Consider the following 22,139-nt stretch of genomic DNA (forward strand, 5'->3'; position numbering starts at 1 on the left):
GACAGCGGAACGCGCTTCGGAAGCTTCTACTGTCATCTGCTATACTGTGATGTCCGCTCCAATAACTTGGCCCTACTCCACATTTAGTTTTACAATAAAAACACATTTATGCAATGACTTTACATAATGTAGGCTATCTTTATGTGCATCATCCTTCCTGCAGCAGGCGAGAGAAAATGATATCTTTCTGGACAAACTTTCACCAATCTAATAGGCTATATTTTTCTAGCTGATGCGTTTAGAACATTATTTTCACTTTGATCTTGCTATAGTGTAGCGTATTTACATGCTTGCAGTATTGAAACTGCAGTTAGATTGGTTTGAGAAGCATAATAATATGGAATAATAGCCTATAATGCAGACAGACCGACTGGATGAAGGGAGGGGGGGGGGGGGGGGGGGGGCAGAGCGTTTGGCTTTCGTCTGGTTTTGCGGGATCACTGGAATTGGAGCTAAAAAGGCAAGCGTGCGATTCGTTTATTGCAGTTATCCAATGAGCATGACGGTGCATAATTTTACGCTTAAAAGGCGTGGTTGTAATGGTTGAGGCTGCGTCTAGCGCCAGCACGACGATATCAAGTGCGCTGGTCCACGCCCACTGATTTGAGCTGCGCCAGGCGTTCGGCCTAGAAACAGCGCCGATGCAACGATAGGGACCTTACTGTATATCCGTCTGTACCCAACAAAACCACAGAGTGGAAACTGTCCGGTGTTGAGTGGGTGCTCCACCCCCCCACTGTGGGTGCTACAGCGCCCCCTGTGCCACCCTCCTGAACAGCACACGTCTCTGCTGTGCCGTCATGTTCTCGCAGCTCTCCAGCAGGTTCACCACGACCAGCGTCTGCTGCACACTGCCGGCCTTCACCCACACCCTGCTGTTCAGCCCGACCACCAGCTCAGAGGGAAACAGCTTCTCCAGGTCCTTGATGATGTCACTCTGAGGCACCAGCAGCCTGTCAGCACAGCAGAACATCAGAGAAACTAAGATTACGGGTTTTGGTTTGAACTCATCTGACCTAAATATCTTCTCAAAAGTGTTAAAGCCACTAAACACAATATTCAGCACTACTAGAAGCCAGCAATCCACGACTATATATCTAGTGAGACAGGCGAGTTATATTGTTGTGTGCAGTGAAGGAAACCACGCCCCCCTCTCTGTTGTGCTTGCGATCATTTGTGGATCAAGCTGTGAATGTGATTGGAAAAATGAAGCGGCCGTTGCTGTGAAACACAGGTTGGTGTCTGATTGTAGCTGTGGGACCGTGCATTTCTGGGTTTTGGTTTCAGTGCGGTCAGTCGGTTGTGTGGCTCTGCATGTCTCCACAGCACAAACTGTGTAGTGCAGACACAGCTGACAGCTGGTTAGAGCCATGTGAATACATACGTAGTGTTGAAAGCCGTGCCTATGTATTTCATAGATTGTTTTTGTTTAGTTTAGTTGTTGTTTACTTCTGCTCTAGCATGACAACTAGTAGGCAAAAAAAATCACATGCATCCTTTAATGTCTCTCACAGTTGTGACTGGAAACACATCAGCGGCTTCAGACTTCTCATGGGTGATAACAGAGAGAGGAGAAACTAAAATGACAGTGGTGTTCCTCCTTTAATATTCCTCCCGTGTGATGTCAGTGTGATGATGTCACTCTGTACCTGCGGGCCAGGCCCAGAGAGACCCGGAACAGAAGGCCTGCGGCTCCGAACACGCCCAGCCCGTTAGCCCGGCCCGAGCTGTCCATACACACCACCTCCGGCTCCATGTCCTTATTGGCTATGATGAACTGACAGAACACCAGGTCGCCCACCTGTACACACACACACACACACAGGCGCACACACACACACACACAAACACACACACACACACACACACACACACACACACACACACACACACACACACACACAGGAGAGGTGTGTTGTTTTGCCGTTTCTCGTCACATGAAGGAAATTCACACTGACTACGTTTACATGAGCTGCAATATTCTGATATTAACCCGATTAAGACAATACTCTGAATAAGACACTGTCATAAACAGTGTTTTCTGACTAGCTTAAGGTCATAGTCAAAGAAAGCAATAGTCAAATTAAGATGTGGAGCATTCTGATCTTAGAAAAGTTAAAAACACGCACATCCAGGTGGAATCCGGCAGGTGCAGAGCTGGAGAGAGGCTGGAACAGTGAATCAATAAAACAGCTGGCACACTGCCTGGGCTCCAGTGACAAATGTTTATTGCACCGTTCTAGTTACATTTCGAGCAGACTGCTCTTCATCAGACAAAAGAACAGAGTGAGACGCCATCTTAAATACCCTCATGGTCAAGTCACATGACTCAGTCACATGAGTACACAGTCATGTGACAATGGAGTATACAAAGAAGAGTAGAACAATACATATAACATGACAGTATAAGTGAAATCAATAGTACATGTGAAGTGATGCAACATCAATGTTGTCAAATCAAGTGGAGCGAGCAGAGAAGGAAACTGTCTCCACAAAACACACAGTCCCTGAAGCAGGGAAGTGTGCACACATAAACTAAGTTAGCTGCTCAATGTAGCAATACGATCAATAATCAATAATCAAACTGGCAAAGACACTCATTAATGCACATTGATGCTATTTTTAGTCATGAGTTTCAAGATGGATAATACTGGATAAGTATCCTTACAGAGGAAATACACACAAAAAGCATGTCAATATATATATATACATAGAATCATAGGAGGAAGACACTCTGTAGTGTCACCCCAATACCACAGTCAGGCTTGTAGGCCGTCATCAAGCATGGAAGGAGACTAGAGAGGCTCCTCTATATGTCCTATACACGGTGCAATGTAAGCAGCTATAAAGCACAGGTACAGACTGACCTGCCATGAGAGAGAGAGAGAGAGAGAGAGAGAGAGAGAGAGAGAGAGAGACCACAACAGACAACTGAGATAATGAAACATACACTAATGGCTCATTTCCACCACATATAACAGCACAGTACAGCTCTACTCGATCTGGTCTTACTCGTCTCTACTTTCCATAGCAAGTTTACTCGCCTCCGCCCACACCTGGTCATCATAGCGACCGCATATCTGCCCTCCGCCCATAGCCGAAGTAGGCTATAACGTATACCGTTAAAATTAAATCCATACACAGAACTTTTAAACTGTTTATGAAATACTGGTGCCTCGAAACGACCTACAGTGTACATGGGCAAATGTGACAATCGGCCAGGAGAATGGATATCACTTTGTTGTTACTCAAACTCACATGCATGCGCTGCGGGGGACGGGAGTTGCGCTACGGGGAGAAGGGAAGCCTCTACCCCGGTGGCAACTCACCAGGCTTCACTAAACCCCCGCCTCCGGCCTAGCGGAGCCGACGCAGCACACAACTACAAAGGGCTTCCCGAGGAGCGGACTTTTTCCTCTCTCAAAACAATTGAAAACCACCGCCATGTTAAAGCTGAGCAAGGAGATCGATTTTATTTCACCAGAGCCGAAGACACTGACAGCAACACAAAAGACTGATGGAAATAACATTAACAGAAGAGAAGGTAAGCCCCACTAAACTGGTATCCAGCATTGACAGTCAGTACAGTAAACACAATTCTGCCTGACCAATCAGTCGTCTGCAGTGTTTTCACGTCACCGTATGGTACCAGGTTCACAGCGCTGGAACCTCAACAAAGCAGGGACCAAAACTAGCACGACTCAACCCCGACTCAACCCGGGCTGTCCACGTTTTTGATCGGTGGAATGAGACAAAAAAGCGAGACGAGCTGAGCGGGGCCGCGCTGATACCAGCGGTGGAAATGGGCCAAAAGAATGAGTGGTGTAGCACTTAGTTACAGAAAGGGGCTCATTGAGGCTCCTGGGAGACAGGGTGTCAAGAGTGTCAATCCAGAAAAGTTCACGTTTCAAAAGGGGAGTGTTGATGCCCCGCCCCCCTACGTGGGAGTTGAACGTGGGGGCACTGGTTGTTCTCAACAGAGATGCATACGAGCAGGAAATTGCCAAGCAACTGAGAAATGAAACTTTCTACAAAAAACTAGCAGGTAATAAATCATCTAACCCAATTCAAAACCAAGGTACATGCATGCTGCCTCCATGAGCTTTTGGAAAGAGAGGAAATGACTAACAAGGAACTTTCTTTCATGTTGATCCACTCACCTGTGACACCAGTGTTCTACACTCTCCCCAAAACACACAAAGTGTACAGTGACACCCCGCCAGGACGACCAATTGTAGCTGCAATAGGCTCCTCCAGCCGTGTGTCACATCACTGCCCTCCAGCACTAAAGACTCTATGGATTTTATTAAAACTATCCAGGCTGTTCCATCCAGCCACAATGATTTCTTGCTGGTTACTATGGACATAGAGTCGCTATACACCAATGTGCCTATAGAGGGGGGTCTTAGATCAGCTGAGTTATTTCTTCTCCATCTAGAACAAAGCTCTGCCACACCCAGTGCACCCAGCACAGTGTGTCTACTGGAACTCACCCAGTGCACCCAGCACAGTGTGTCTACTGGAACTCACCCAGTGCACCCAGCACAGTGTGTCTACTGGAACTCACCCAGTGCACCCAGCACAGTGTGTCTACTGGAACTCACCCAGTGCACCCAGCACAGTGTGCCTACTGGAACTCACCCAGTGCACCCAGCACAGTGTGCCTACTGGAACTCACCCAGCACAGTGTGCCTACTGGAACTCACCCAGCACAGTGTGCCTACTGGAACTCATCGAAATAGTCTTGACCAACAACTTTTTCATGTTCAGTAATGATTTTTTTCCTGCAGGTCTCCGGGGTCAGCAGCATGGGCTCTAAGATGTCCCCTAGTTCTGCCTCACTTTATGTTGGACTCATGGAGCAGGAGATCATACTAAACCCTGAGAAGAAGCCTTTTCTACAATTCATCTCAACTTACAAAGGGTACATTGATGATGTTTTCTTCATATGGACCTCGACAGAGGAGACACTGAGAGAGTTTCACCATTTCATGAATACTCAGAATGCACATCTCAAATTCACAATGGCACATGACCATTCTAAAATGAACTTTTTGGACATTTTGATCATCAATGACAATGGAAACCTTAGCACTACTAGCCTGTACAGAAAACCCACTGACAGAAACTCACTTTTACATGGTCAGTCATTTCACCCTACACCCCTCAAGAAAAGTCTCCCCGTTTCCCAGTTCAACAGAATACACCGTATCTGCAGCTCTGACACACAGACGACCACAAACACAAAACATGGAGAACAGATTTATCAACAGAGGGAACAAAAAAGAATGGGTGACCCAAGCCTCCAACCGCTTCAATCTCCTCACACAGACTGAGTGTCTCAATACCACCAGACCTAGAACCATAGACAACAGGATTACCTGTGTTATCCAATACTCACCACTGGCTAAAGATATGTGTGCAGCTATCAATAAACACTGGCATCTTATTTCCACAGATCCAGCTCTAAGAGGACACCTGGACCAGCCACCCCGGATCCTTTTCAAACCACCCCCCAACCTCAGAAACATGTTAGTAAGAGCGGATTGTCCACCCAACGCCCCTCCCACCCCAGCCACCTTCCTGCCACCTGTAGAACCAGGAAACTACAAATGTGCTAATTGCCAGCAGTGTAACTTCACTCGTAAATAAACCCATCAATTGTATCACCCGCACACGTGCAGAGCTTTGAGCATCAAAGACATCATCTCTTGTAAAACCAACAACATGATCTACTTGCTCAAATGTCCCTGCAGCCTCGCCTACATAGACAAAACCTCCAGGTCTCTGAAACAGAGAATCTCTGAACATCGTAACACGATCACAAATCACCACATCAAGAGCCCGGTGGTGAAACACTTTAATCTAATGAATCACACTGTTGCATCTCACTGGGATTGAACACGTTACACTCCCACGTAGGGGGCGGGGCATTTAGACTCCCACGTAGGGGGCGGGGCATCAACACTCCCACGTAGGGGGCGGGGCATCAACACTCTCCTGTTGAAACGTGAACTTTTCTGGATTGACCCTCTTGACACCCTGTCTCCCAGGAGCCTCAATGAGCCCCTTTCTGTAACTACCGGTAAGTGCTACGTTTCGGAGATTTTTTAACCTCGCGTCACCAGGCTCTTCTCGGCGAGAAAGAGGAGATTTCCCTCGGCTCGTGCACGAGCGGGGGCGAGCCCGGCCTTTGACAGAGAGAGAGAGAGAGAGAGAGAGAGAGAGAGAGACAACTCTCTCTGCATTTCACCACATACAGCCCCCGCTGCTCTGTGTCACTTCCTGAAACTCTTCGCTCTTAAATGTTAATATACTTGGCCAATACGTATCTATCATACAAAATAAAGCAAGCAGCCAAACGGTAATGTCTTCATTTAATGTAGAACGCAAAACATCGTTAAACCCGGATTCCTGTGATAAAGTTAACGTTTGAGTCAGCTTTAAAACGGAGGGTGGTGGAGGTGGGAGGGACTATTTTATTTCGTGGAAGACTGATTTACAGTATGAATAACATTTAGATTGCTTTATTTATTACACATGGAAATATAAATGACTGGTCTTATTGTTTTGTTGGCAAGTGACCATGGTATAAGCGGGTTAATGCACTTCGAGGTGTACATTATCACTTTTAAAGGGACTTCGCGGAGGCAACCATCCTCGGCTTCGCCTCGGACGGTTCACGCCTCTCGCGTCGTCCCTTCAAAAGTGATAATGTACACCTCGTCGTGCATTAACCCTTAAGTGTATGTTTCATTATCCGAGTTTTTTTTTTCTCTCTCTCTCTCTCTCTCTCTCTCTCTCTCTCTCTCTCTCTCTCTCTCTCTCTCTCTCTCTCTCTCTCTCTCTCTCTCTCTCTCTCTCTCTCTCTCTCTCTCTCTCTCTCTCTCTCTCTCTCTCTCTCTCTGCTTTATAGCTGCTTACATTGCACCGTGTATCCACCTTATTTTTGGCGGCCATTTTTGCCTGATCTGCATGTGGGTGCTTCTTCCGGTGTGATCCTCCCAGCCTTGTTGCTGACAGCTTGACACCCGTCTGGGCGAACGGAGCAAATCACTAATCAGGTCCAGCTTGGCAGAAATCTCGTCGATAAATATCCCTTTAAGAGTGCAGTGCATTCATGGGTAATCGCCTGCTGTGGCTAATATTAACCATTTCGAGTAACACTGTTTCCATACGGATCACCAGCGTTAGTTTGTTGTTTATAACGTGGCTATATTCATAACGTTTTCTATCTCGGATGCGTTATTTCGAATCGCACATAGGTTGCGCCAAACCACACATAGGTTACGCCTGGCGCAACCTATGTGGGTTTCAGGACGAAACGGACTCGAGCCACTAACGTCATCTTAACACCTTAAGTGCCATAGCCGAAATAATTCGTCTTACATAATCCAACGCTTAAGTGCCAGAGCCGAGTTTACTCGTCTTACATAAACATTTTTTTTTTTTGACGGTGGGACATCAATCAACAACTTTTACATCTTCGAGATCACTATTGGAGCAAGATAATGTGTATAATCTATTTTACCGACCCACTAAGTGTTGACAGTGCTCCCCCAGACGACCGAAATCAAAGAAAAAACTGCCGCGGGACCAAGCCGTTCAAGGAAATGCCGTGGCGATTTTACAGTAATCCATTCAAGACTTGTCTTGCCTGAGAGCGGCCGCGCACCGGCAGCAGCACACAGAGAGCGGAGAGCGATTTGCAAAATAGATCATAGGTGAAACACACTTTGAAACACCTCAGAAAGGCCAGAATCAACATCTGCCCATCGCCCACGCATTCCCCGGCCCATCTTGACTCGCACAAGGAGCGTCCGCACGCAGGCAAGCAGGCAGGCAGGCACACAGGCAGGCAGCAGCAAAAGCGCTTCTGACACGCCCGCTGTACAGCCAGGAGGAAGGAGGAGAAGACACACGGAGGGAGGAGTTTGAATGAGAGGGGTGTTTCCTGTTGTTATGGAGGAAATTACTGTTCAAAACTATTGTTTAGAATGTCTGACGGTCTTACTGATGCCAAAAATGAATGGTTAAAGTGACTGTTTCACAAAAAGCCATTTATCTCTGAATAAATTTCCAGACGCTGAAACCATGCTGTACTCAACGGCTAATATCTACATAACTACTAACTCTGCAAACTAACTCTTTTAGACAGAGAAAGCACACATTCTATTAGTTATTTTTAGATGATTGGTGTTCATGAATTCTTAACAGAAAAGAATCCTCGGCTGTTCTAAAATGAGCCAGAATCGTCAAAAACACCCCTGGCACAACTTACCTACAGGAATGAAAACATGGCTGGCATTCAATGTGTTAAGAGCACAATATTCCTGGAATGCAAGTTTAACTAAACAGTTACATGTCCTCTGCATTCTACATAAAATTAAGATATTACGGGTTGTTTTATTTTGTATGTTACATACTTATTGACCAAGTTATGTTCAATTCAGCCAGGGTACAAGAGACTGAGTGTAGGTGGCCATCTTTTCAAATCAAGTAGAATACATTAGGAAATGGCAAGCTGCAACAATGAGTCACATTAAACCGGAACTTGTACGCACAATTATTTTTTACAGTGGGGCATTAAAAAATAAGGCGCCTCTCTAGTCTCCTCCCATGCTTGATGACGGCCTACAAGCCTGACTGTGGTATTGGGGTGACACTACAGAGTGTCTTCCTCCTATGATTCTATGTATATATATATATTGACATGCTTTTTGTGTGTATTTCCTCTGCAAGGATACTTATCCAGTATTATCCATCTTGAAACTCATGACTAAAAATAGCATCAATGTGCATTAATGAGTGTCTTTGCCCGTTTGATTATTGATTATTGATTGTATTGCTACATTGAGCAGCTAACTTAGTTTATCTGTGCACACTTCCCTGCTTCAGGGACTGTGTGTTTTGTGGAGACAGTTTCCTTCTCTGCTCGCTGCACTTGATTTGACAACATTGATGTTGCATCACTTCACATGTACTATTGATTTCACTTATACTGTCATGTTATATGTATTGTTCTACTCTTCTTTGTATACTCCATTGTCACATGACTGTGTACCGGTACTCATGTGACTGAGTCATGTGACTTGACCATGAGGGTATTTAAGATGGCGTCTCACTCTGTCCCATATTTGTCACTGGAGCCCAGGCAGTGTGCCAGCTGTTTTTATTGATTCACTGTTCCAGCATTCTGATCTTAGTCACATTATTGAAGTGCATTGTAGACATGTAGATGTGTTAATCACACTATGATGAAAACTCTGATAGGCCGTCAAGAGTTTTCACAGCATTTTGCAACACGTACGGCAGTCGGATGAGATTCCTGACAGTGTCATCAAGTCATGTGATCAAGTCATGTGACAACGAGCTCTCGGGGGTTTTTACCAAGATCTTCAATCTGTCCCTCACACAGGCCTCTGTCCCACCCTGCCTCAAGACGGCCACTATAATCCTGCTCCCTAAAAGCAAAACCATCACGAGTCTCAATGACTACAGGCCCATCACACTTACTATGGTACTTATGGTGGCTAAATGTTTTGAGAGACTGATGTTAGCCCACATCAAGGACTGCCTCCCCCCTGCCTTTGACCCCCAGCAATTTGCATACAGGGAAAAGAGATCCACCGACGACGCCATCTCCATAGCTCTCCACACTGCTCTGAGCCACTCTCCATAGCTCTCCACACTGCTCTGAGCCACTCTCCATAGCTCTCCACACTGCTCTGAGCCACTCTCCATAGCTCTCCACACTGCTCTGAGCCACTCTCCATAGCTCTCCACACTGCTCTGAGCCACTCTCCATAGCTCTCCACACTGCTCTGAGCCACTCTCCATAGCTCTCCACACTGCTCTGAGTCACTCTCCTTAGCTCTCCACACTGCTCTGAGTCACTCTCCATAGCTCTCCACACTGCTCTGAGTCACTCTCCTTAGCTCTCCACACTGCTCTGAGTCACTCTCCTTAGCTCTCCACACTGCTCTGAGTCACTCTCCTTAGCTCTCCACACTGCTCTGAGTCACTCTCCTTAGCTCTCCACACTGCTCTGAGACACTCTCCTTAGCTCTCCACACTGCTCTGAGTCACTCTCCTTAGCTCTCCACACTGCTCTGAGCCACTCTCCATAGCTCTCCACACTGCTCTGAGTCACTCTCCTTAGCTCTCCACACTGCTCTGAGTCACTCTCCTTAGCTCTCCACACTGCTCTGAGTCACTCTCCTTAGCTCTCCACACTGCTCTGAGTCACTCTCCTTAGCTCTCCACACTGCTCTGAGACACTCTCCTTAGCTCTCCACACTGCTCTGAGACACTCTCCTTAGCTCTCCACACTGCTCTGAGACACTCTCCTTAGCTCTCCACACTGCTCTGAGCCACTCTCCATAGCTCTCCACACTGCTCTGAGCCACTCTCCTTAGCTCTCCACACTGCTCTGAGCCACTCTCCTTAGCTCTCCACACTGCTCTGAGCCACTCTCCTTAGTTCTCCACACTGCTCTGAGCCACTCTCCATAGCTCTCCACACTGCTCTGAGCCACTCTCCATAGCTCTCCACACTGCTCTGAGCCACTCTCCATAGCTCTCCACACTGCTCTGAGCCACTCTCCATAGCTCTCCACACTGCTCTGAGCCACTCTCCATAGCTCTCCACACTGCTCTGAGCCACTCTCCATAGCTCTCCACACTGCTCTGAGCCACTCTCCATAGCTCTCCACACTGCTCTGAACCACTCTCCTTAGCTCTCCACACTGCTCTGAGCCACTCTCCTTAGCTCTCCACACTGCTCTGAGACACTCTCCATAGCTCTCCACACTGCTCTGAGACACTCTCCATAGCTCTCCACACTGCTCTGAGCCACTCTCCTTAGCTCTCCACACTGCTCTGAGCCACTCTCCATAGCTCTCCACACTGCTCTGAGCCACTCTCCTTAGCTCTCCACACTGCTCTGAGACACTCTCCATAGCTCTCCACACTGCTCTGAGACACTCTCCTTAGCTCTCCACACTGCTCTGAGCCACTCTCCTTAGCTCTCCACACTGCTCTGAGCCACTCTCCATAGCTCTCCACACTGCTCTGAGACACTCTCCATAGCTCTCCACACTGCTCTGAGCCACTCTCCATAGCTCTCCACACTGCTCTGAGACACTCTCCATAGCTCTCCACACTGCTCTGAGACACTCTCCATAGCTCTCCACACTGCTCTGAGCCACTCTCCTTAGCTCTCCACACTGCTCTGAGCCACTCTCCATAGCTCTCCACACTGCTCTGAGCCACTCTCCTTAGCTCTCCACACTGCTCTGAGCCACTCTCCATAGCTCTCCACACTGCTCTGAGACACTCTCCATAGCTCTCCACACTGCTCTGAGACACTCTCCTTAGCTCTCCACACTGCTCTGAGACACTCTCCATAGCTCTCCACACTGCTCTGAGCCACTCTCCTTAGCTCTCCACACTGCTCTGAGCCACTCTCCTTAGCTCTCCACACTGCTCTGAGACACTCTCCTTAGCTCTCCACACTGCTCTGAGACACTCTCCATAGCTCTCCACACTGCTCTGAGCCACTCTCCTTAGCTCTCCACACTGCTCTGAGACACTCTCCATAGCTCTCCACACTGCTCTGAGACACTCTCCATAGCTCTCCACACTGCTCTGAGACACTCTCCTTAGCTCTCCACACTGCTCTGAGACACTCTCCATAGCTCTCCACACTGCTCTGAGCCACTCTCCTTAGCTCTCCACACTGCTCTGAGACACTCTCCATAGCTCTCCACACTGCTCTGAGACACTCTCCATAGCTCTCCACACTGCTCTGAGACACTCTCCTTAGCTCTCCACACTGCTCTGAGACACTCTCCATAGCTCTCCACACTGCTCTGAGCCACTCTCCTTAGCTCTCCACACTGCTCTGAGTCACTCTCCATAGCTCTCCACACTGCTCTGAGCCACTCTCCATAGCTCTCCACACTGCTTGCTCTGAGCCACTCTCCTTAGCTCTCCACACTGCTCTGAGCCACTCTCTATAGCTCTCCACACTGCTCTGAGCCACTCTCCATAGCTCTCCACACTGCTCTGAGACACTCTCCATAGCTCTCCACACTGCTGTGAGCCACTCTCCATAGCTCTCCACACTGCTCTGAGCCACTCTCCATAGCTCTCCACACTGCTCTGAGCCACTCTCCATAGCTCTCCACACTGCTCTGAGCCACTCTCCATAGCTCTCCACACTGCTCTGAGTCACTCTCCTTAGCTCTCCACACTGCTCTGAGCCACTCTCCTTAGCTCTCCACACTGCTCTGAGCCACTCTCCATAGCTCTCCACACTGCTCTGAGCCACTCTCCTTAGCTCTCCACACTGCTCTGAGCCACTCTCCATAGCTCTCCACACTGCTCTGAGACACTCTCCATAGCTCTCCACACTGCTCTGAGCCACTCTCCATAGCTCTCCACACTGCTCTGAGCCACTCTCCATAGCTCTCCACACTGCTCTGAGCCACTCTCCATAGCTCTCCACACTGCTCTGAGCCACTCTCCTTAGCTCTCCACACTGCTCTGAGTCACTCTCCATAGCTCTCCACACTGCTCTGAGCCACTCTCCATAGCTCTCCACACTGCTTGCTCTGAGCCACTCTCCTTAGCTCTCCACACTGCTCTGAGCCACTCTCTATAGCTCTCCACACTGCTCTGAGCCACTCTCCATAGCTCTCCACACTGCTCTGAGACACTCTCCATAGCTCTCCACACTGCTGTGAGCCACTCTCCATAGCTCTCCACACTGCTCTGAGCCACTCTCCATAGCTCTCCACACTGCTCTGAGCCACTCTCCATAGCTCTCCACACTGCTCTGAGCCACTCTCCATAGCTCTCCACACTGCTCTGAGTCACTCTCCTTAGCTCTCCACACTGCTCTGAGCCACTCTCCTTAGCTCTCCACACTGCTCTGAGCCACTCTCCATAGCTCTCCACACTGCTCTGAGCCACTCTCCTTAGCTCTCCACACTACTCTGAGCCACTCTCCATAGCTCTCCACACTGCTCTGAGCCACTCTCCTTAGCTCTCCACACTGCTCTGAGCCACTCTCCATAGCTCTCCACACTGCTGTGAGCCACTCTCCTTAGCTCTCCACACTGCTCTGAGCCACTCTCCTTAGCTCTCCACACTGCTCTGAGCCACTCTCCATAGCTCTGAGCCACTCTCCTTAGCTCTCCACACTGCTCTGAGCCACTCTCCATAGCTCTGAGCCACTCTCCTTAGCTCTCCACACTGCTCTGAGCCACTCTCCATAGCTCTCCACACTGCTCTGAGCCACTCTCCTTAGCTCTCCACACTGCTCTGAGCCACTCTCCATAGCTCTCCACACTGCTCTGAGCCACTCTCCATAGCTCTCCACACTGCTCTGAGCCACTCTCCTTAGCTCTCCACACTGCTCTGAGCCACTCTCCTTAGTTCTCCACACTGCTCTGAGCCACTCTCCTTAGCTCTCGACACTGCTCTGAGCCACTCTCCTTAGCTCTCCACACTGCTCTGAGCCACTCTCCATAGCTCTCCAGACTGCTCTGAGCCACTCTCCATAGCTCTCCACACTGCTCTGAGCCACTCTCCATAGTTCTCCACACTGCTCTGAGCCACTTGGAACATCCAGGCTCCTCCGTCAGGATGCTCTTTGTCGACTACAGCTCATCATTCAACACCATGCTTTCCTTCCTGACATCCTAGTGGACAAGCTGGTTGCCCTGGACTTCCCCTCGTCCACCTGTGCCTGGATCAAAGACTTCCTCACAAACTGCCCACAATCTGTTCAAATCGGGACACACAGCTCCTCCACCCTGACGCTCAGCACCGGCTCCCCACAACAAGGCCGCGTGTTGAGCCCGCTCCTGTATGGCATCTACACCCATGACTGCACTCCCACCCACCCCACCAACACCATCATCAAATCCACGGACGACACCACCCTGGTGGGGCTCATAACGAATGACGATGAGACGGCGTACAGGGACGAGGTGCAGCGGCTGGTGGAGTGGTGCACCAGGAACAATCTCTCCCTCAACACAAAGACAACCAAGGAGGTGGTCACTGACTACAGGAAGAATAAGGGTGTATTCACACCTGTAGGTTGTTTGCTTTGTTCCGATTCAGGTACTTAATTGATACAATTGTTGCATTTGTGCCTTGGTTCGTTTGTGTTCACACAGCCACAAATGAAACGGTCCAAATAGTATTGTCAAACTTCCTGGATTGGCCAGCAGAGTCTCTGATAGGCTAATAGCCTCTCGGGATGGACAAAATAATTCCCAGAGATTTTCCTATATTATTATAAAAATGCGTTTTGTTAGACCTACATTTTAGGCTATGTCGGGCGTCCGCCGTGCGAGGAGAGAGAGAGAGAGAGAGAGAGAAAGAAAGAAAGAATGAAAGAGGGAGGGATCGGGAGAGAGAGAGAGGGAGAAAGTTCTTTATTTATTTATTAATGTATGCTATGTAGCCTATAGTATGCCTATGTATTTATTTAGCCTATTTAGGCTATTGGGAATTTGGAGATAGAAGATCAAAGACCCTTGCAAATTCTGCTATTTGGCTACTATCACGGAGATGAGGATTAGCCGAGACATAGGCTATATGAACACCTGTCCTGTCAGGAATAAAATATTAATAAATATTTTAATAACAACGGACATTTCGAGGAAGACATGCAATCAGTCTGATTGAACCAGACAATCTTATCACAAAGAAGGCTGGCTCTGATTACCACGATTTGTTTTCATTTATTGAATGGAGACCAGAGAGAGCGAGAGAGAGGGAGAGAGAACACAATTTACAGGCAAAATCCGTAGATTCAACACATTAACGTTGCTTCCCATGGTCCGAGGTAAGTTGATTGAGTTCAAACTGCTGATGTGATGATCCAAAAATCCCCCAAAGTTTATCGATGCAAGTCACAAGTCGCCAAAACAGGATCTGAAAGATGTTGTTTTGAAACGATAAAAATGTTCGTTCTTCAGGCCATTACGCACAGCGCAGCTGACTACGGCAGCTGGTTTATCCAAAAATGCGCACCGTTTACTGCTGTTGTGGCGGATCGAGGTCGGCTCACTTTCTCACCACAAACGAACCGCACCAGAGTTCGTTTGGAAGCGGACCGAGACCACCCTTTCTTGGCGATCTCGGTCCGCTTGTTTTGTCCCGCATCCGAGTGCGATTGCTGTGTTCACACTCCCCCAAACGAACCGCACCAAGGGGGAAAATGCTCTCCGTTTCGGAACAACTGCTCCAAACGAGATAGGTGTGAATACACCCTAAGGTCTCTTTCACATATAAGCTGGTGGACTCGGTGTGATTCGGGGGGTGAAGTTGCAACATTGTTACGATTTTCATTTGGTTTGGTTCACTTTCACACAGCAATTTGTCACAAGCGCAACAAACTTTCTGAACAATGTCACATGGTCCAAACAGTCACTCATCTATTGGACAGAATAGAGAAGGGAAATCTCTCCTCTTCAGCAGGCTTCTTGCCTGGCTGAGGGCTGACTGAACAACACAAGTGAATCCGCAAAACACAAACCATGGAGCAACACCACCTGCGATATTGGGATTAGGGATGTTCATCAATTGTCGAAAATCGATAATTGATCGTTAAGGATTGGAATCGATCCTGTGGAATTTGGATCGATTTTGTTATTATAAAAAAAAAAGAAAAAAAAAAAAAAAAAAAAAAAAAAAAAAAAGAATTGGACTAGGTTTGGGTGGAATTCGTTCCTCCTCGCCCCACTCCATTGCACAGCCGACTAACGTGAGGTGGAGCTTCATATAGTCTCTAGTTTTCTGGCTGGGCACGGGCCTTTGTGCCAACAAAACTGTTTTAAACATGGGGAATTCAGTGTTGGAGAGGAGACACATTGAAATAAAGAGTTCATTGAGGAGAACACGTTGTCTTTCGTATTTTCTGCCATAGGCATTAATTTTGTAAAAAAAAAATATATATATATATATATATATATATATATATATATATAAATAAATATAAGTATTAATATGATCGATAATCGATAATTGATCGTTAATTTTCACCGATTATCGATTATGGAAAATTTTCAAAATGAACATCCCTAATTGGGATTTCTGGTTTTACTATCAAATAATTATTTAACAAGAATGTGCCCAATATGAGCAGCAGATGAGGCAGCAAGCTGTTGAACATTTCATTCTACAGATGAGAGTAGCCTACGTACCGAAGGAGATAGGCAACCCGGGGCCAGCTGTTGATAAAAGTGATGTTGTTATGACGACGTATGTCACGACGCAGCGCGCAGGTACTGTACACGTGTGCACGCTGCAGTGTTTGTTTTGCTCCCTTCTCCCGTCTTCTACTCATGCACTGTGCATCAGATGCACTGGCGCTCTTGTGTTTAGTCCGGTTTGCTTTCACACAACAAACGAACCGCGCCAGGGTTCACTTGGAAGCGAACCGAGACCCACGTTTTCAAGCGTTTTGGTTGTTCCGCAACAGAGTTCGTTTGCGCTTTCACACCACCCCAAACGAACCGAACTATCCGAGGAAACGAACTCTGGCACGGTTAAAGCGGACTAAACAGCTTATATGTGAAAGCGACCTACGTCTGCCCCTGCCCCGCTCTACATCAATGGGGCACACATCTCTGAGGACCTCTCCTGGTCAGTCAACACTGCAGCGGTGGTAAAGAAGGCTCAGCAGCGACTCCACTTCCTGAGAGGACTCAGACGGAACAATCTGGAGGAGAAGCTGCTGGTAACCTTCTACCGCTCCACCATGGAAAGCGTACTGGCCATATGCCATCACAGTGTGGTACGCTGGCTCCACCGCAGCTGACAGGAAGAGGCTACAGAGGGTGATTATTAGGTCAGCCGAGAGGATAACTGGCTGTCCTCTCCCCTCCCTAGATGACAGAGCCAGCTCCCGCTGTCTCTCCAGGGCAGAGCAGATCACCTCCACCCTGGTCATCACCTGCTCAGCCTGCTGCCCTCGGGCAGGAGGTACAGGAGCATCAAGAGCCGCACAAACAGACTGAAAAACAGCTTTTTTTCCAGTCCGGCCTCTAAACAACAGCAGCCGTTAACTCTCTCACTCAGTGCAATACATGAACTTAGAATATATCAAAACATTGTGCAATATTCTTTTTACTACCTCAGCAGTCTTTTATTATTGCTTTGTTTGTGTTTTTTTGCCCCCCGTCTAGGTGTCATGTGTCCTTATCTGTTCTTCATGTGTTTTTTCTTTAATGTTTTTTTATGGTCTGATTTTAATGCACTGTCAGCTGAAGCGCTCTTCATTTCGTTGTATGGGGAACTGTGCAATGACAATAAAGGCTATTCTATTCAAACTGCTTGACGACACATGCTCTAGCTTCCAGTGAGTGTTGTGCACTCACACACTAACACAGCAACATGTCAGAAAGTCTTTCAGGTTAAATTCAGGAGGGAAAAGAGGTTTATTTACCACCTTCATCAAAATAGTATTGTCATATTTAGATTAGAGTCAGTAGTGGGCTTATTGCAGCATGTAAATGTAGGCAATGAGACTGAATATTTGAGTTCAGATTGCAAATATGGTAAATGTGGAACCAAGAGCCAACTGCAGTGTCTCTTCTATTATGTTCTGGTACTTTCTGAATATTCCTTTTTAAAAAGGCCGGGTTCCTCTTTAACTTAAACCACATGAACAAAACATATGAATATATGTCCTCATGGATGTTAGAGACATGTTGGTTGCCTACAGAATTATTATTGTTTTTAACAGAATAATATTGTTTTTAACAGAATAATATTTTTTAAACAGAATTAATATTGTTTTTTAACAAAATTATTATTTGAAAACGTATGTTGGAGAGTTAACGGGAAAGCAGTAAACTCTTCTGACCCGTTTTCAACTTGCTTTTTGTTCAGCTGCGTTTGATTCATTTATCTATCTTTTTTCACTCTTTTTTTCACTGCATATTTTGAGATGGAAACTAAATGAGTGTTTTGCAACATAAGTTTGGAACTGCATGGTGAAGTGTGTGAACTGTGAAAGCAAGGAGACTCAGAAATAAACAAAGACAGCGACTATAGACTTCTGTAGAAAGCAGAACCTAGGGCTGCTCGATTATGGCAAAAATCATAATCACGATTATTTTGAATGATATTGAGATCACGATTATTTAACACGATTACTCATTGACATTGAGAACATCATGCATTTATTGAACATTGACACTGGCTTTTCTTTTTAACATTGGATGTCTTTGGATTTTAGATATAGGCTACCGTAAATTCCGGACTATAAGCCGCACCTTTTTTCCCGTTTTTTGGCCTTTTTTGGCCCCTGCGGCTTATATAACGGTGCGGCTTATCTATGGATTTTTTCAAAAAAAAAAAAAAAAAAATCTCTCTTTTTTAGCACTCTTTCTAACTATAAATCCTATATAACTATAATACGTTTTAATTTCCTCTCTTGCCCTCTTTTCACCACACTGTATGACACTGTGTGCACTGTAAAAAACAACACAGGTGGTGTTGTGTTATGTTGTTTTGTTGAAATGTTAATAAATGGGAGCTTCCTCTACAATCCCCTCTGTGCATGAACCCTTACATATGGTAATTAAACATTAAAACACACAAAAAAAAAAAAAAAATACCATTAAAACACCCGCGGCTTATAGTCCAGTGCGGCTTATATAAGAAAAAAATAGTCAACTTTGAAGGTGCGGCTTATACACCGGTGCGGCTTATAGTCCGGAATTTACGGTAATTGAAAATAAATAAATAAATAAGTGAAAATAAATAATAAAAGTGCAAAGATTTAGAAATAAAATAAAAACTAAAATAAATATACAGTATATGTAGGCCTACTATGTTGCAGTGAACTGCCACAACCAACTGCAACTATTAATCTACATTCAATATGTTGGTAAACATCTGAACTAGTAGTCCTTAAACCTCAAATCTAACCAAATGAGAACGCTATTGAGTAACGTTCGTTTACATTACATTAAATTACTCATTTGGCAGATGGTTTTATCCAAAGCGACTTACGTTTAGGTTCATAATAGGCTATTGTTAATGTTTATCTGTGAGATCATTAGCTGTTGAATGCATACTCATGCATCATATCAATGCGGTCGCATTGTAAAGAGTGTCCTGAATCGATGACTGTGTTGTGGCAGGAGTAACTAGATGGGACTTTGTCTTTTTGTTCATTTAGCGTTATTTCTTGGTCATAGACCAGTTTGTGAGTGGATTTCAAGTGATTAAACAGAGGGAGAGGTCGTGTTGCGGGGTGCTGCCACGACCGCGCATATCTTGACAGGTGAGTCAAAACTCGCATCGCAATTCCGTGCTGTATATTCGCATCGCTCATCAGTTACACATCAAGAGCGATACGAATATACAGCACGGAATTGCGATGCGAGTTTTGACCCACCTGTCAATCACAGGCACAGACTTGGAACAAACAGTGCAAGATATGCGCAGTGTAAGGACCTTTAAACTCGGCGAAACCATAGTGTTTCCACCCCACATACGTTGTTTCACCTCTCTTCTCGACCAGCGGCTCTCTTTCTGTGAAATAAGCGGGAAGGAGAAACATGCCTGTGGCTCTTCACATGACAGTCACAACTCGAGCTGGTGTGCTTTGGGCTTTGGGGGAGGGGCAGAGCAAAGGAAGGGGTGCGCTTGATTTACAACACAAGACAGAACGAGAGAGACAAGAGCCGCAAAATCGTTTGATGTCGATTATCTTGTTTTCATAATCGTGGACAGCCCAAATCGTAATCTAGATTAAAATTTGATTAATCGAGCAGCCCTAAACCTCAGCTCTCCTGACTCTGTGAGATCAACGGGCGTGGCCCACCTGCACGTTGGGTCTGTTCCTCTTGGTGGCGCCCTCGAAGGCCAGGTAGGACAGAGACGCCTGCTCGCTGCCGCCCACGTCCACCTTGAAGATGTCTCCAGACTTGGTCGTCACGATGCCGATCACACTCTCTCCTTTAGCTGGAACGTACTGAGGAGAGAGAGAGGCTGAGGGTCACCTGACAGCTCAGAGGCAAACATCACTCTCTCTCCTTTAGCTGGAACGTACTGAGGAGAGAGAGAGAGAGGCTGAGGGTCACCTGACAGCTCAGAGGCAAACATCCCAACACTGACCGACTGAATTTAACCAATAATTCCATTTAAAAGCAGAGAACAGAATGTAAAACACAGAATATAATTTCATCACGTCCCCAGTCACATGGATTCTAAACAGAAAGAGACTGAAAAACCAGAATATCTCAGTTTGTTGAAGATAATTTCCCTCCTGATCAGTGCTTAATAGAAACTTAATTTTTCTCCACTACATTGATTCAAATGTTTTGGAAAGTTGTATACATTACATGCCTACATAATACTATTGTAAACGTTTCTAAGCCACTCCAAGGTTTGAACCTCTAATAGTTTATGTTTGTAGCTTAATTCTCTCGTCATGATCGATAGCCTACATTTGATTCTCTCATGTAAAGACAAATATGTGCTCGCCTGAGCATTCATACATCTGACAATCTAATATTTGAGTGATTTTCTGCAAAGCCAGAAACCCTCTGACATCTTGTTAGTGTTCTGGTTAAGGTTAATTCTGGATGTGTCTGACTGATCAAACTGAAATTTACTTCAATAAACTCTCCACTTTTAGAGCAAATATTCCTGCTGCTCACTACCGCAGACAGCAGCGTATCCTGGCGGAGGAACTGAACGCACCATAGAGCGGAACCAATTATAAAAGTCGCTGTTTTACTGCTGTTAAGTGCTGCTTGGTGAATCATTGCGTGCCGTATTGGAGAGTGAACACTGGCGATTCAGAAAAGGGTTTATCCTACAAGATGTGTCCAGCTGCCGATAAGCAAGGCACTAAGGCAGCATAAACTACAAGATTTTCAAACGGAGTTCGGCGCCTCCTTACCCGCCTCTGCTGAGTCTATCCAGTACAGAACATGTTGGGCTGTTTGTGTCGCAGGACTCCGCTCTTACACACCAGCACCTGGTCTCCGTTCCGCCTCAGACCCGGGCCGCACACCACCGTTTTCTCCGCCTTCACCGTGTCGCTCAGAGAGATGGTTTCCTCCGTGTCACAGGAGAACTCATCTCCTGGCAGCAACACCTCCCCAACCCTGTGTTTAAAACAGGAATACATGCTGCTGTCCGCCTGGCTGTGCTGCTTCAGAGGAGAGACGACCATAGGACCAGACATGTGTGTGTGCGGGTCGGGGGACATAAATAAATGTGACACAGGTAACGGGAAGGTGAAAAACGTCGAAGAGAATAGGGAAGGTTTTTCCTGCAGCGCCCCCTGCGGTGCTGGAATAAGCGCTACATGTTACACTACAAGTTACAAAACCCTTAGAAAAAATAACTCTATTAGTTCTAAAAATAAAAATAAATTAGAAATTAGACTACTACTACTAATAATAATAATAATTAGTATAATAATGATGATGATGATGATGATGATTATGATGATAATAATAAAAAATAAATGCCGAAAAAGTAGCCTACCACATACACAATTATTATCACAATTATATTATTTGGTTTATAAGGGACATGTTTACATTTTACATCATTTGTTCAGATTTGTATCCGGGGTAAGACAGCCTAGGTGTTTTTGTTCCAGCCAGGTCAGACAGTGAGTTTCTGACCTGGAGCTGCTGGCCAAGTATAATCAATGAGTTATTGATCAACAACCCTATCAATCCCTGCTGATAGTATGTGATTTGGGATGGGAGAAATGGGAATTTTTGTTCCTGTAACTCATGTTTGATGCAATGGTTTGATGTCGTTTGTGTGACGTGGCCACACAGGAGGTCCAGCTGTCCATCAGGAGGTGCTGTGGCTTCACTGAAGGGCTGGGAGCAACAGAGATGAATATGAGAGTTTAGTGTGGGACATTTACTAACACTTTTAACCCTTTATTGATCCAGGAGGGAGACAGAACCTCACACTGGGAGCAGAGCAGTGTCTGGACTGGAGCTTCACTGCCTTGCTCAAAGGCACTGAGCTGGAGCTGAGAGAGAGTGTCACACCCAGACTGTTGGAGTACGACTACTACTGTTAAACATAAAACAGTGCTTCATACTCAGGTCTTCCAATAGACAACCA

At 46.3% G+C, this 22,139-nt stretch overlaps 1 pseudogene across 1 annotated transcript; it reads right to left on the minus strand.

Moving 5' to 3' along the window:
* Window positions 1-547: 547 nt before the first annotated feature.
* Window positions 548-21,174, minus strand: LOC310789936 (exosome complex component RRP40-like; annotated as a pseudogene). Its single transcript, XR_014553928.1, has 4 exons — window positions 20,944-21,174; window positions 19,861-20,010; window positions 1,650-1,801; window positions 548-953 (listed from the first exon to the last, which is right to left on the minus strand). The product of XR_014553928.1 is annotated as an exosome complex component RRP40-like (transcript).
* Window positions 21,175-22,139: the final 965 nt, after the last annotated feature.

This window comes from Poromitra crassiceps (assembly GCF_964638095.1).
Source record: "Poromitra crassiceps genome assembly, chromosome: 15".
Taxonomy (NCBI): domain Eukaryota; kingdom Metazoa; phylum Chordata; class Actinopteri; order Beryciformes; family Melamphaidae; genus Poromitra; species Poromitra crassiceps.